The 17,251-nt window shown below is 38.1% G+C and overlaps 1 protein-coding gene across 2 annotated transcripts in view; it reads right to left on the bottom strand.

Annotated features, from left to right (window-relative positions):
- Positions 1 to 14,361: 14,361 nt before the first annotated feature.
- PDE1A (phosphodiesterase 1A) overlaps positions 14,362 to 17,251 on the bottom strand; it is a 351,047-nt gene continuing 348,157 nt past the window's right edge. For both annotated transcript variants that reach the window (XM_059394291.1, XM_059394292.1), the window contains one exon: positions 14,362 to 17,095. The gene's annotated coding sequence lies outside the window, so the exon portion shown is untranslated. The remainder of the gene's footprint in view (positions 17,096 to 17,251) is intronic.

A 17,251-nucleotide genomic window follows, 5' to 3' on the forward strand; every position in this document is an offset into this window, starting at 1 on the left:
GCAGGAGGAGGGATAGAGGGGGAGGGAGGTAGGGAGAGAGAGAGAATCTCAAAAAAACTCTGTGGTGCACAGAGCCTGACACTGGGCTTGATCTCACAACCCTGAGATCCGGACGTGAGGGGAAACCAAGAGTCAGTCACTTAACTGGCTGAGCCACCCAGGTGCCCCATTAATGATTTATGGCATTTCAAGGTAAAGTATCTGTGCCACAAAATTTAGTGAGGTTGGTGGAATGCCCCGTTTGGTTCCCACACTGATGATATTGGTGAGGGTCAATGTTTCATGGATGAAAAAAAAATGAAAGGATTTCTCAGAAGTCAATAAAGAGGGAAATTGAGATGGGAGGAAAAAATGTAAATGTAAAATCCATTGTGGGATCTTATGTCAAGATTCAAAGAAGTAAAACTGTTGTTTTTAATTTTGAATGCAAGTTTATAATACAGAGATTAAGAGAAATATATGAATCTATTAGACAATGCAATAGAGAGAACATTTTTCCCCAAGAAAATAAATGCAAAACTCATTGATAACTAGTATCACCAAGTATGAATGAGTACTCTAGTTCTAAGTGTCTTTCCTCCTTGCTATGCTCCTTTCCTTTCTTTCTTCCTTTCTTCCTTCCTTCCCCACCCCCACCCCTAGCTTTTTATGGGTTTTGTTGTTGTTGTTGTTAAAATTGATTTCAATCAAAACTTTCAGGAGTTTCTAGATCACCTGCTGTGACTATTCGTTTGATTTCCTAAATTTCTTTCTACTTAAAACATGATTAAGACACAGATTTATTTTCATGATTTTGAATTATTTGTGGAAAACATTCTGGCGCTCCTTGAGACTATTTGAGATACCCCAAAGTGCTAGAAAATAAAATTTGCCCTTCCCTTTCCTTGAACACACTTTCAAAATGTGTTGCTGGTTTTTGTTTTTGTTTTTTGATTTTTGTTTCAAAAGGATTCAGAAAAAATAAATCAAAGCTTTTGCTGATTTTTAAACATCATTTGGGTAAATAAGTAGCATGGCTTCTGGATTCTTCTCTTCTTATTAAAAACACAAAGATATAAAAATTAAAAGCATAAGTTTTCCTTAGGAAATGTTGGTTTCTTCCATTCTGTTCTCTACTCTCAAAACAGAGCTTGCAATTAAAAGCACAAGTTTTCCTTGGGAAATATGTTGGCTTTCTCAGAAATCTGAAGGAAGCCAGCTGAGATAATGGCTTTTCAGTTTCCTTTTCACACAGTTATAGTTTACAACAAATTTTTTTCAAGAAGACAACTTGGCTTCAGTTTGGCTGAATGGTTAAAGAAACTTTCTGAACAAAACAAAACAAAAACTTTATCTTTCCCAGACCACATTTATAGTATGATATAATGGCTAGTAGATGAGCTTTGAGTCACTCTGGCTTGGGTTCAAATTCAACCCCTATCAAATTTTAGACTGTTACTCTGTTTATAAAATGGGTACCATCATACCCACCCCTATGGATTATCGTGGAAATTAAATGAGATAAGACACATTAAAATGCTTAGTCCAGCTTAGGGAGGAATTAGTATTTGGTGCCTATTGTTATTATCAAGGTGGGAAAGGACTCGATGCCATCTATCCAAACCTTACCCTACACATAATCCTCTTCAGTATCATAGACCAGTGACTGATCCTCTTCCTTCTTGAATAACTCCAGCTGAACCCCAAGCCCAACCAAAGAGCTCTAACTGTTCTTCTCTGCATGAAACTCTTTCTTCTGTATTTTACCTCCTTGATCACATTCATTCAGCACTGTGATGTCTTCTCCTAAATGGCCTCATCTCTGATAAAACACCACTAGGTCCTTCCAACTTTTCTCATCATCCAGGCCACTTGCTGTTGGATCCTCTTTAATTGTGTGTACTGAATCTAAGAAAGGTTAAGACAGGGAGATACACTCAGTTTTTTTCCCTAATCTCCCTAAACATGAGAAACTGAAGCATAGACAGAAGCAGGGAAGAGCAGAATTCTAGGTCAGGATTCTTTCTATTAGGCAATAATATTGTAAGTTGTTTCTCTTCCCAGAGTTGGCCAGGATAAGGTCTTTATAAAAAACAAAATGCTTGGACTTTTTCTGTTCTTAAAAAAGTTTTCACCATCCATTTTAAATTTTAATTCAATTATGCAATGTTTTCTACATTGTGGAAACAGATTATTTTAGGTTGGCAAGAGACAAATTACTTTTATTTTTATATTTATAAATACTGTCATAATACATATTAGAAAATATATGTAATCATGATTTTACTGCTATTGTTGCTTAGGATAAGACAACCTTAATGTGTGAATATATTTTTAATCAATTTAAAGAAAATATTAGAAAATATTAAAGAGAAATAGTAGAGATGGTATCTCAAAATCACCAAACAATATACAATTGAATGAAGTTTAGAAACACTGGTCTTGGGTGTGGTCATAGCAAATAAGTGTAAGGACTATAGAGTTCATTTAATTGCAATATGGATTTGTGACTCTATAAATAAACCACTTACATTACATTAATTTAAAAATTGTTTCTTTGCCCACATCTAACAGTTGTATAAGTGCAAACTCAATAATGAGAAAAATCATGTCTAATTATATCAAAGTGTTTATGCTCAAAGTGATTTTGAATATTTGCTTTCTCTGAAAATGAAGAAGGAAGATATGCTCTTACTTTTCTTTTTTTAAAATTTTTTGCTCTTACTTTTCTAAGACCCTGATTCTAAAAACCAATTTTCAAAGCTTCAGCAGATATATTAATTATTAAAAATGTCTATATTGCAAAATGTGAAATCTGTTTAAAGAAATTAAATTATTAGATTTCAAATATCATAATATTCTGAAAAACTAAATATCAGAGGAAGAAGAGTTTTAGGAAAATGATGGAGGGCATCTTTGGCTTTAAGTGACATTGTAAGTAGTTAAGGTGCTAAAGTTTACAAACACTCCATGTGATTCATATAGCAATGGGGGTGAAGGTTTCTATTTTGCAATGTTGTATGAATTAAGTAATTTACATGAATGCATATGTGTCTGAAGGCATTTTGTAAAGAGGCTACCATTCAACTGTGGTACTTTTCTTGACATTTATATTGTGAATCCTCTTCATTCTGTGGACAGACATTGGCTCAGTCACTTTCCTCATTGCATTTAAAACTGATGCAGATAAAGAGACTTGGTGTGTAGAAGGCAGATGAACATGAGAGTAGAGAGAGAAGTAGGCAAAGGAGGGAACTCAAAGAAGCCTAGAAACTTGAGGTAAAAAATGGTATTAAATGGTATTAAAATGTATTGGATTTATCTTCATTTTTTTGTTTCTCACTCTATACATGTGACCTTGCCTTTTTCCTGTTTTCTCTTACTTTTAGTAATAATGAGCCTAATTTGAAGGAATGAACACAGTGAACCCTAGGAGTATATGTCGCTAGGATTAGAATCCTAGAAGTAGCAGAACAATTGGCAAATGATTCTTCATTATCATTCAGAACAAGCATTTGACAGTGAATAATAGAAACCCCACCAAACAGTAAAATACAGGCTGAATTATGTCATACAGTAAAATGTCCAGGACTAGAACTGTGGCTCAAGACTCTAATGGGTATCCAGACACTTGTCATTTTTCTTAATATTCTCCAAGTTGTAACTTCAGGGTCCCAAGAGAGCTGCTGCTCCAGGCTTCCAGTCTGTTCCAAGCAAAAAGAACAGTTGGAAGAGAAAGGGAAAGAATCTAGCAGAGAAGCAAAGCTATCCTTATGGACCAGAGCTGTGCCATAAAACTAGCCCTCGATGCAAAGGAGCTGGAGAAAGTAAATATTTTTTAAAAGATTCATTTATTTTTAGAGAGAGAGAGAGAGCATGCATGCAGAGGGGAGGGGCAGTGGGAGAGGGAGACAATCTCAAGCAGATTGCCTGCTGAGCGTGGAGACTGATGGGGGGCTCAGTCTCCTCACCCTGAGATCATGACCTGAGCCAAAAAAAAAAAAAAGAGTTGGATGCTTAACCGACTGAGCACCCAGGTACCCCAAAAGTAAATATTTTAAACCAGGAATATTGCCACCTTCCAACTTAGTCAAGGTTCTCTTTCTAAGTGACCAAGGGTATCAGCTGAGCAATGAGCAGTATCTGCTTCCCAAACAAACAGAATTCAGGGAAGTTCTTCTTCCCTGAGGTATCTAAAGGAAGCACAGACTATTCAATTTATGTCAAAGGTTGACATTAACACTCACTAGATGTTTTTGCTATTTAAATGCATAAATTAGGTTAATGTTTATCATAGGCCTGTAGCTAGATAGAACAATTCAGATAGCCTTAATTATTCTGTAGTATTTTTTTGTAGGATAATTTGGTATCATTTATAATAGTATACTTTAGAAGCAAAAGACCATTATTCTAGTTTATTATTCAATGAATGTGCATGCATGAGTCCTGAGGATACAGGTATTATTAATAAGGTAGTTAAAGTCCTTAAATCCATGGATATATATTCTAGTGTTTGAAGACTATCAATATACATGTGAATTAATACATAGATTATTAATAATAATAAATAAATGAAATCATGTCAGATAGTGATAAATTACAAGAAGGAAATAGAATGAGGTAATGTGGCAGGGCCCTGGTTGGCTCTGTCGGTTAGGCAGGTGACTTGATTTCGGCTCATATCATGGTGTCAGGGTCATGAGATCCAGCCCTGTGTCAGGGCTCTGTGCTCAGTGTGGAATCTGCTTGAGATTCTCTCTCTCACTCTGCCTCTGCTCTTCCCTCACCCCTCATGCTTGTGCACCCATTCTCTCTCTCACAAAATAAATAAAATCTTTAAAAAAAAAAAAAGAATGAGGTGATGTGGCACAGGGTGGCATCTCCTCTTTGATTATAGCTGTGTGACATTGGGGAAGCCCTTTAATAATAACACTGGGACCCAGTTTTCTGAGCAGTAAAATGTAGAGAATGATATGAGGGGGTGGATCAAATGTTCCTGTGAGGCTCCTTCCAACACTAAGCTCTGTTTCTCCCCTCTGATTCTCTTTCAGAAACTGCAGATGAGCAGCAAAGGAGAAAAGAAGAGACAGGAATAAACAGAAAGCAGCAGCACTAAGAGCGAATGGAATCAGAAGAGAAAAAGGGTATCTTTGTATGCTTATATGACAGTTGACAGAACAAAATTGTTTTACTTAGAAATATGCACCATATGTATGTATGTATGTATGTACATATGTATTTAATAGCATTAGCATTGTAACCAATTATTCTTTTAAAACTTCTCCTTATAAGATGACCTAAATTTTCTTTCTTTTGGTTTGTTGTGGTAGCTTTTTTCCCTAAGATTTAAAATCCTTCCAAGAAAAATTTCCTCCTACAAATCACTAATTGGGTAATTTACTCTATCACAGCATACAGGCTTTGTTCCTATTAAGTTGCATACCAGATTTTTCCCTTTACAGAGATTTATGTGACATGGTATGAAATACTCTGGAACATTTCCAGGGTGTTCTGGAATAGTTTGTTATTTTCTTTTTCTCCACCAGGTGCAAAATGAGTTGATAACAACCAGAAGCGGACTTGTCAGTGCTGTGCTCCTGTGGGAGCTTGGAAAACTACCCACACAAAACTACCACCACCACCACCACCACCACCACCACCACCACCACCACCTCCACCTGCAACATTGTGTCTCATTTGCTTCCTCTTGGGTTACCTTCTGAAGCACTTTAGATATTTGATACATAAATATTGACATGTTTTTCAGATAGTGTTCCTTCATTTTATGTTCTTTCCAATTATTTATGCTATGCTATTTGCCACGTTCTTTTTGGTTTTAATTTATTTTTCTCTACTACTGGAAGGGAGATCTTGAATTTGGGTAATTTTTAAGCGATTCATTTTTAGTTTTTCTAATTCTGGAATCCGAGCCTTCTTTTACAATAGAAAGGCTTTCAAATATGTTTCCTTTTTCTTTTCAAATCCCATCATATTTATTAATTCTTCTGTTTCTTTTTCAAATCCACTGGTCTTGATTCAGTTTAGTACGGCACAACGACTATTTATTTAAATATTAGTTATAAAATAAAAAGGCTATTATTGTTGATGCCCTCCTGCCTGTTAATATTGGTTCCGTTCTTTACAGTTAATAAAGTGGCCTCACCTATGTTTCTTGGTTAATAATCACATTAAATATGTATGACAGGTAGGATTCACTTTATAGATCAGGAAACTAGCGCCCAAAGAAAATAAATGGTCCTAAATGAACTAATAATTCAACAAACGCTTCTATTAGTTGATGCTCTTAAGATTTAAGAAATTGTGATGGTTTTTAGGATGGGAAAGCCCATCTTAGAAACCAGAGGCTTTTGCATTTTCTTGTAGATTGCACTGAGACTAAATTTTCTACATTTCAGACTTAAAGCATTGGGGGATGATTTTGTTAATGATCCTGGAATGGAAAGAAGCCCTGAGTTCTACTTTAATTCTTTGATATTGATCTCAAACTGAAATGACTTTTAACCAACATAAGCAGCAAATTTGAAACTCCTTTTAAACTATGTGACTCATTTAAAAATATTTTTTATGTTTAAATCTGGCTTTTAAAAAACAATCTTTAATTCCTAAAAGGAAAGAATTGCTGAGCTTATGACAATGGTGGGCATAATCTTTTCTTAAAGAAAAAGGCATCAATCTTTTTAAGTTTCTTTTCCTTGATTTCTAATAAACTGAAATATCATTTCACAATTTTTTTTTTGTTATGGCCTTTCCCTTTCTCTGCACCCCAGTCCCCAGGATTTGAAGAATGCTAATTTTTACTTACCACTCCCAGATCTGTATTGCCTCAAAAGTAAAAACAATATAAAAAAGGATAATTACCATAGACCTAAATGCACAATTGTGGAATAGACTATAGTTATCATGGCATTAAAAAACAATATGCTACATAATGAAGAACCTAAGAGAACACTGGAACTGCTGCTGTCCTCAAGCTAATTAAGGAATCAATTTATTGATGTTTCAAAATAACTTTTTTTCCTCAAGGGTAATGATGGGGTTCAGGACCCACTGCTGCAAAACATGGCAGCTGGCACTCTGAGTGGTGTAAGCTGAAGGAGTCTGAGAAAATGGCAGATGCCGGCAGGTCACCTTCCCTCTGCCCTTCTCCCTGAGACAGGCCATAAAACCCTCATGTGAGGAGTGCCTTATATCTAGAAGAAAGGAGTCCCCTTTTCTCTGAAGACAAAGGGACTCAAAGAGGAATCCAAACAAACAAGCACTGCTAAGTTCCCCCCAGTTTCCTATACTTACCTCATTCTCCTTAACTTATCCTAGTCTTCCAGGACCCCATTCTTCCTCAGTCCTAGCATGACAATACTCAGATCTGTTTCTTTGGATCTTCATTTCCTTAAGAAGACTCCCATGTCATGTAAAACTTATATTAAATAAATCTGTATGCTTTTTTCCTAATAGTCTGTCTTTGCCAGCTGAACTTTCGGACCTGGCCAGAAACCCTTTTCCTCCCCTATAGGACCAAGGTATAAAGTGGCTTTATGTGAATCAAAACAATGGGATGATAAAAATTTAAAAAAAAAAAAAAAAAAGCTTGATCATCTCCTTAACAATTACAGGAGAATATCTTCTCTTTCTTCTTTATTTTTTAAAGAGACTGGCATTTGTGAAGACACTGCAGTAGATGGGTGGGTTACATGACATTTCCCCAAAGCATAAATTCTATGGATGTGTTTCTCTAATCAGACTAATTACATTACCAGATGCTGTTCTCATCTTTCTTCTTTTGTCTTAATGGGACATAGATTTCCTATTTTGAAATTGTCACTCATTTGTTATATTTGTCAAGTGTTTTAAATACTATATGAGTCCTTTATTTGCTTTTGAAAACACTCAGTAGTCTAAAAATTAAAGTTGACATGAAGACCAGTGATAACTGAGATAGGAATTATACTATTAATTATACTTCAATTAACCTTACTGTACTCGTGCAGTTATCCTGGACTTTTCTTAGGATACCAGACTTGAGCTACCTATTTTCACGGTCAGTACAGTGTTTTCTAGGAAGCAGTTCACTGGAAGAAGTTATTTCTTTGGAAGCGACTGATAGCTAAATGAGATTTTTTAAAACAATAATTCTTAGAGTATGGACAGAGAAGTATTAAAAATTAGGCACTGTCATCATGAACTACCCAAAGCTGTATTGGTATAAAATAATCTAATACAATATTTTGGGAAAATATAATCCAAAAATCAATAAATTTTGATTTAAAGCATAACTAAATTTGTATGCTTTTTTTTCCCTATTAGTGTATTAATTTTTACAAATCTTTTTTCTTTCATTGTGAATTTGGAGTTAAAATTTTTTCTATTGAGGAATATATATATATATATACACACACACAAATGTGTGTGCAGAGTTTATACATGTGTGTCTGCATGTATATGTACACATACGTGTATACAAAAATATATGTGTACAAATGCATATGTATAATGTAACTGTGCTGAAATAAGAAGGGAAGCTTTTTTTAAAGAGAAAAAAAATTTAACCCATTTGCCATTAAAGTAAGCTCAGAGACTTGAAACCCTATGCAATAAATGCTTCCCTCCATTATCACTTCCACATTATCTTCTGCTAAGGAAAGGCTAGGTGAGAATGAAGGAAGACGTGCGGAAGAATGTAGATGAAAGGAAGAATGTGAGGACCTCCCACAGAAGGCGAAGAAGAGCAGGCTGCAGCCAGGCGGGAGGTGGAAAGAGAAAGGCAGCCAGAGAGCCTGAGAGCCTGAGGGAGAGGCAAGGCCAGCTTGCCTGGCCGCACATCTCGCTTTAGTGGGTTCCTGCCCAGGCTGCCAAGTCATCTCCATCTGAATTCGTCTTTTGCATGCTGGCTATTTCTAGCAGCCCCTTTCTTCGTGGTGGGTTTAAAGATGCTGGTTTCAGTGTTGACCCACTTGGCTTCTAGATCGCATCTGATTTAGTCCACATTTAGTGGACGCGTCTGTTTATGGGCAATTTCCTCATTAGGAAAGGTCCTCTCCTTTTTTGTTTCCTCCAAAGAAAGACCTTTTTGTTTTGCTAATGAAGGTTCTGTGAAACCCGCAGAGTTCGCTGGGTGTGTGCCTGTAGTTTTTTCCTTTTGACAAACTGCTGTTGTTGCTTCTAAGTGCACCTGGATGTCAAATAGTGTGTTTTGTTTAGCAAGCCATCTTGGAAGTCTAAAGGTTATTATTTTATCTTTAAGCTGATATTTTTCTTCTTAATATTTGTATTAAACAGTTTTCCCTAGAATTGAACATCTACATGGCACATATCGACATATATATCAAGAAGTATCTGTCTATAAATACATGCACTAATTTATCTATCTCAATCTACTCTATCTCCATCTCTATCTCTCTAGCATGTATGTAATTCTGCCTTTCCTCTCCTCCAGCAGGGACATAAATAGTGGGGTTGATGATAATAAACTCTCTACTCTAGGAAGGCCAGCCTGCTCTTATGTGGAGAAATCTCCCCATCCTGTGGACTTTTAGGATATTGCTACTGAAGTGAAAGCTGTGCTATGTTCTTGCAACTATAATCACAAATTAATTTTATAAGAAGAGGATGTTTCTTTTAAAGGAGAATCTCGGTAGATTCTTATTTTTACAGCTCACACTTACTATTCAGTTTAGAAAAAACTATCAGTCATTCTCAGCATCTTACATAGATCATTTCATTTTGTCATGACAGTAATTCTGTAAAATAGGGGGGACTCTTACATCTCCATTTGGTAGAGGAGAAAATTGAGGCTTGTCCAAGATCACAGACCATGAGAAAGTCTGAAATTGAATTGAGGGTGAAATTCAGTCCTTGGATAAGGTATTTCTTGCCTCAGGTCTTGCAACATAAAACGCAACAAGAAATAATGGTATCTGGATTAATATAAAATAACAACCTTAATTTATGTTAATTGAGAACCAACAGTGTGTCAGATACTATCCAGATTCTTTAAATATTCTTCACTATTATTTCGCCACTCTATCAAAGTCTCCATGGTGAGAGGTTAGGAAACATTAAGGCCAACAGCTACGAACCACCAAAAACATACTGTGAATTGAGATCATTTCTGCTCCAAAGCGTGTATGGTTCCCACTAGTAGTCATTGAAGCTATAAAAAATCACCCAGGAAATGTGAGTTTTTCTGCTTAGCAAATTTGGTAAGATTAGCGACAATTAATATACCTCCGCACCAGCAGACCCATCTCCCCAAGGGTTGACAAGAGACAGATGGGGAGATCTTAATGTTTCTCTCATAGAATTCAGGTTTGCTTTTAGCAGCTATTAAGTATTAATTAAGAATTAATGCACTCCCCATGTGTCTGCTCTGAGAAAAAACACAAATGGCTTTTTGGAATTACTTAGATCTAAAGTGCTTGAAAAGTGAGTCTCATTTTGATTGAATTAACTAGAGATGCTATCGGAAAAGAATTAACTCAGTCATATGTCATATATCAAACACTTAAGACAAACAAATATAAACTTTTCCTGCCTGCCTTCATTCATTTGTATTTATTCATTCCGTAAATATTTTCTGAACACCTACTTTGCTTAAGGCGCGGTGCTTCCTTGCCTTACAATCTGGGAGCAAGGGTATGGCATGGCGGGCTACCGTATTAGAGCAAGAGTTTGGACGGGGAAATGGTCAGTGTTCCTCTAGAGGAGGGTCTGAGGCGCCTCACCAGAGAGATAAGAGGCTTTCTGGGAGAGCTGGCAAATGTGCAGACCCCCTCGGAGGCCGAGGGGGAGAGTTTGACAGGTAAAGATGGCAAAGACCCTTGCACAGGAGGCCTCAATGCGAGGGCAGAGCAGAAATCCAAGAAAAGGGAATGGGGAAGTGAATGCAAGCTGTGGCCCAAAGACAGTTTGGGGTTAGACTGCGGGGGCTTTGAGTGTGATGGCAAGGGGTGTGAAGTTTACCTGTAAGCCTGTGGTTCTCAGCAGGAGCTCTCCAGTCCAGCAGCAGGGGCATCACCCCGGGCCCCGCCTCACACCTCCTGAATCTGCACCCCTGTGGCTGGCCCCAGCAATCTGGAGTTCGGAGGCCGCCCGAGGGCTTGGGACCAGTGCTGTGCCAGCCCCCCAGGACTGCTGTGTGTGTCCAGTCCAGATAACACTTCTCGCGCCAGTCCTCAGAAGGGCAGCAGGCCCGGTGGAAGCTGCTGCCCAGGGGAGTGACCGCTGTTGCTGCCAGCATATTCGTTCTCCTACCCTGGGGTCCCCAGCTCCTTGCATCGGGAAAAGTAGCGCTGTGGAAAGCCCCAGAGACCCCTGCGCCGAATCTGCCACGTGGGACACTCCTGCCCTCCTAAGCAGAGACTAACTTTTCCATTTTTAAAGGGTTACAAAAGAAGAAAGGGAAGAGGAGGAAAAGAAAAAAATCATGAGGAAGGAAGAGGAGGAGGAAAGGGGGCACCAAATGGAGAAACACTGTGTTGGAATGTGGCCTGCACAGCCCAAGTAGTTGCTGCCCGATCTGCTACAGAAATCCTCTACACAAAACGTTTGCTGACCCCTGGTGTAGATGAGGAAAAACTGTTTTTGTGGAGAAGCAGCAAAAGGTCCCAAGAATGCCTTGAGGAGATCTAACTTACAAATGGTGTACAGAAAAGAAAAAGTGAAAATAGGGTTGAAGGCGGAGCCAAAGATGGAGCACAAGTAAGAAGGTCAAGATCTCAACAACCCAGCGTTCTTCGAAGAGAACGAAGTTGGTCTACAGCACTTCTAGAAGTAATAGGATGTATATCGTATGATCTCTCTGATATGAGGAATTTGCGAGGCAGGGCGGGGCCTGTAGGGGAAGGGAGGGAAAAATGAAAGAAGATGGGACTGGGGAGGGAGACATACCATAAGAGACTCTTAATCTCAGGAAACACACTGAGGGTTCCTGGAGGGGAGGGTGTTGGGGGGAGGAGGTGGCTGGGTGATGGACATTGGGGAGGATATGTGCTACGGTGAGTGCTGTGAATTGTGTAAGACTGATGAATCACAGACTTGTACCCCTGAAGCAAATAATAATTTATGTTAATTAAAGAGGGAGAAGAAGAAAGGAAGAAGAAGAAGAAGAAGAAGAAGAAGAGGAGGAAGAAGAGGAGGAAGAAGAAGAAGGAGTAATAGGATTTAATATGCAGTTGACCCAAGCACCAGGCTGGAGTAAGGTCTTCAACAATGTAAGAACTCACAAGGTCTGTCCCACTCAGCAATCTCCTGGGGTTTGGTTTGAAGTCATTTTGAGAGCAGTGCCATGTGGAAAGCATGAACTCTGGAGCCTGTTGCCTCGTGTGGAGAAAAACAACCTCATGTTTGAGTGCTTAGTGGGTGTCTAGATTTATCTCTCTAATATTTAATTATTATCTCAAACAGCGATAGGCTCAGAATCACCCAGTTATCTTCTGAAATGCTGATTCTAGTTTAGTTGGTCTGGATGGGGCCTGAAAGTGTTCACTTCTAAGAAGTCCTAGGGGAGGGGACACACTCTAAGTAGCAAAGCCTAGACTGAACCCCAGTAGGTTATCTAAAAAAAAAAAAAAAAAACAAAAAAAAAACAACACCAGATTTTTAAGGTCACATATTAAGCATGCAAAATAATTCTCCTGTCCACAGAAATCAAAGGCATCCTTCTCTACTGTAAAACATGATTCAAGGGTTCACCGAAGTGCACCAGCCCCTCTTGGTGGTCACTGGCAATTCTGCTCCCTCCAGTGGCAGTTTTTAAAGACAAGTGTCTGCATATGGAAGGAGAGAAAAGGAAGGTGATGGATATGGTGGATGGAGAAGACATGACACAACCTCCCACAGTGACCAGAGGCAGTCCAGCTTCACGGTTCGGGAATCACATTCTCTTAGACTTCAAATCCCGGCTCCTCCCCTGAGGAGCTGTGTGGCCTAACACACATTATTTCACCCTCTGCCGTGACTCCTCATCCATAGATGGGGATAAGATTCCTCAGAGAGTACTTATAAGGAGTAAAAGAGACAATGTCAGAAAATACTTTTAATGCCATAGTGAGAATATACTATAAGAAACACTACATAATGGTATCTTTAGTTATGAGAGATTAAAAAAAAAAAAAAAGTATTAGCCTGAGATGAAAAGGAAGCTCTCTAAACATCAGAAATCTAAAGCAAATAACCCAAACATTTATTAATGTTACTAAAGAACATATGGCCCCATATAGAGCTTTAAGTATACATGCTGGCCCATAAGGATTTATAGTTTAAGTATTTGGGATTCCCTCCAAAGAAATCATAGATATGTAATGTGGGACATTAGCAGTTGTTTGTTTTTTAACTCTAAAATATATACTGTCTTTGTTTAAGGCTTGTACTAGATGGTGGATAGGCTTTGTAATACTTAGAAAAGCAATTTGAGGGCAGAAGGCTTGATATAGCTTCCAAAGGAAATATGTTTTATATCTAAATTATACTTCAGAATTAAAATATGGCCTTTGAAAGCTTTTTGCTATTATGTGGAAATTTACCATGGAATCACACTTGAAGGAAAAAGCTCAGCTAAATGTCATGCTCTGACGAGTACATACATTTTTGTATTTGAACGGAGTGCTTTGGCACCATGGGGTCAGTCTGAAACGTGATGCATATCGTGCTAATTACTCTCTCTCTCTCTTTTTTTCTTTTTTTTTTTTTTTTTTTTGCCAATTACTCTTAATTCAATTAGTTGAAACTCTCCGGGTCTTCACCTTCATTTGACGCTCTTTGCTTCTTTATTATTCTCAGCTGTCACCTTACTCACCTTGTTCTCCGCCACGCTTTCCTTTCTGCTGTGCTTCTGCTCCATCCTAACAGATGAGGTAGAAAGCAAAAGGAGTCTTCGGTGCCGAAGAGACCCAGAAGCAAATCCAGTCTGGAGCCCATCACCTGAGACCTGGCCTTGCGCTCTTTCTCTGAGACTTGGTTTCCTTGCTCATATCAATACCCACTTGGCTGGATTATCGTGGATTACAGATAATACATGTTAAGTGTCTTCATGAAGGCTGTACATAGAAAATAGGCACCAAGTATGAGCTTCATTATTATTTGTAAAGGAAGTATCGACTCGTGGGCAGTCGTCTCGAGGAAGTCTTCTTAGAAGTCTGGAAGGTCGAAACAATTTTTACCTTCCTAAATACCCAGGGGTGCATTTTACTTGCATCTGGTTACTTTTATATGTGGCATTTTGTGTATTTTATATGTGCCATTATTTGTGTATGAATTATCTCCCCTATAAAAGATGAAATTTATAGAGATAAGATTCAGGACTCCACATTCCTCTCTGCAACATGCATTTAGCCAGGAGCTTGCGAATAATAGCCACAATAATAAATATTCAATGAATATTTCTTTAATAGAGCAAAAACCATTTTCTGACAGCGCTCATATCAAAACTGATATCTCCCTGATTTTCCCTGATTTCCCCAACTTTTCAATGCCCCACCAAATTAAATTATATCAGACACCAAATGTTTCACAATATTTTCCCTCAAGTATGATTTATTTAACAATCACATGTAATAGGAAATGCAGAGAATTACAGCAGAGTAAAAACACAAGAATTGTAGCTTGTCATGTTAAAAATCAAATAAAAGAGCTACTGGTTGAATAAAAAGACATATGAGATTGTTAGATATATGTTGTGTCGCTGAGGATAAAAATGCAAAGCAGGACATCCCAGACTTAGCAGCCCTACTCACCCTCCCTTTCTTCAGGACGGACTAGCACCACATGGGTGTTTGCGGAAAGGACAGGCACTGGTGCCCTCCACGCGGACTCCCGCCAGTTTCTCTCTAACTAGTAGCTGTCTTGGGGAGAGAGAAGGAAAGTAAGAAGAAGGGAAATGAAAAGGAGAGAAGTAGAAAGGGGAGGAAGAAGGGAACGGAGAGAGGAAGGGAGATGAATAAGAGAAAAAGCACATCAACAGGGTGACAATTCTGAAGAAGTGGAGTGTGTTTTCTCCACCCCCTTTGGAAGTTCAGTCATGATGCTGTATAAGTTAAATAACCTGGAAAATTAAGGAAGAGGCCATATACAGAAGCTGATGGATTCATTATATTGCGCGCGCTCTCTCTCTCTCTTTTTTTAGTAACAAAGTCTATAGGTCCTAAAGTATCAATAGAAACCAAGCAGACAAGTTTCCTATGACTCTTGAGAAGCAATGATTGAATGTACTTCTCCCTGGAGAGATTCTCTTGTTTTATGGAAAGACAACTGGCTCAAATAAGAACAAAAGTAATTACACTTCCCAGATACTCAGATTCTATTTTCAATGCACAATATTTTCTAGCTGGTAAATAGCTACTTTTAAAAAGACATTGAAAGCAGTAGTTATAATTTCTTCATAAATAGAAATAAAAAGTCCATTGTTAAAAGACAAAAAGTCACCGTGATGTACATATCTATAAATCTCCCCCCACTATGCCATCATAGATGAGTTTGTACTGCTTACATTTAAAATATCAATTGCATTATAATGTCTATGATACAAATCAATTATTTAGCTGAGTTCTACAGAAGATTCAGGTGAACCAAAAACTAAGGACCTTATTCACAGAACATTTAAAAGCATTTTATACATAGTCTATGCACACATGTATCTTAAATTAGAACAATGCATACCTAATATGCATATAGGATATGGCTTACACATTAAAGGAGATCTAAGTTGTGGGTTGTAAAATCCCACCACTCAGACTTAAAAGCTTCTGATTATATCAATTTCTAAAATATTGCTTAGCCTTGTGGGAACCAAGAAAAGAGCAGGTGCAACAGAAAATCGATATGGACCCTCCTTCACTTTATTCTTTAATTGATGGCTACTTTTGATTTTTTTCCATCCAGTTTTTGCCTTTTACAAAGATAGATTCATCTCAGAATCATTGAAGTGTTTGCACAGTGAAAAGTTGCAGCCCCTAATTGTGCGACCTTTCTTGTCAGCTAATAACAAACAAAAGTTGTTCTTCAGTTTGGAGCAAAGGACAGGCTCTGCACATGCTCAGGCAAAACATGACAAGCAAGCGGAGTCTCCAAGAGTTGCAGTCTGTTTCTGTGTAGTAAAATTATAAAGTCACGCCAAATAAAATGATCTGTACAGAAAAGCGTGGGTTTCCATTTTCATAGGTATTTTTCAACACACACACACACACACACACACACACACGCACGCACTTCTTGTCATTTATCCCTGGGCTTGTAATATATTTTGTTATGTCCTAATGGGATCAACACCCCAGGGGACGAATTCCATTCTTAGTTCTGACGTCTGTCTCCAACAATGGCTGAGGGTTCTTGTCCCGGAGTGTAGCTAACGTGTGACTTGCATCGTGATGACGTGGTTGACATATTCGTGCTCTGAAACCACAGGGATGGATGAGAATTGGTCCGCTGGTTTCAGGGATGGGTTTCACTGTGGTTTCCCAACGTGAGAGTTACAATGCAGTGGTCGTCAGGTGGCAGAGCCAGGCTAAAGCTCCCCTGTCGTCACAGGCCTTCAACCACAGCTTCTCAGCAGCCCCGCCTCTCGTGTCGCTTCCGTGTATTTAAAATAAGGACAATCTAACTAGCTTGTTCTTCAGGGCTACAAAAAAATTGTTTTCCATAATTCTGCTTTTCTTTCCTTTTACTTAAAACCTTGAAATACCGATAACTATAGAACTCTGTATAAAACAATACGTAAATTTTAAAAATGCCTCATATTTTGCACATGTGTTGCAAGGTCACCTGTGCTATAACTGGATTCAGAGTGATGAAAATTTTAAACTATCCAACTTTTGTCTTAAAATTTCTTCAACTTGCCTGAAAAAGCTAGATCAAAACAATCAAAACATTTCCATTAAGACTTTTCTGGAGGAAAGACAATGGCAGAAGCACTGGCCAAAAACTCTTATGGTGATTTTGAATGTATTTGTTTGGTCAGAATTACTAGTTCAGGATTTATGTTCTTCCTACTGTAAATTCCTTCTAAGAGTCCTTTAAAATGGCCTGATCCAGGTGTGTGTTGAAAAGGGAGAACATGACGTTGTGGAAAGTTGAGGACTTAGGATGTTTTAGTCCTGTTCTCATTATCCTGAAATAAAATCCAAATGAAAACGAAGATCAAATTTTAGTCATACATATGCATCAGTAACTGTGTGGTAATATCACATGGGACTTTATACACCTTGTCAGGAATAAGGGATTTAATCAGTATATAATAGATATTCATTGTCTATCTTCTTAGAAT

The sequence above is a fragment of the Mustela nigripes genome, chromosome 3 (assembly GCF_022355385.1).
Source record: "Mustela nigripes isolate SB6536 chromosome 3, MUSNIG.SB6536, whole genome shotgun sequence".
Classification (NCBI taxonomy): Eukaryota; Metazoa; Chordata; class Mammalia; order Carnivora; family Mustelidae; genus Mustela; species Mustela nigripes.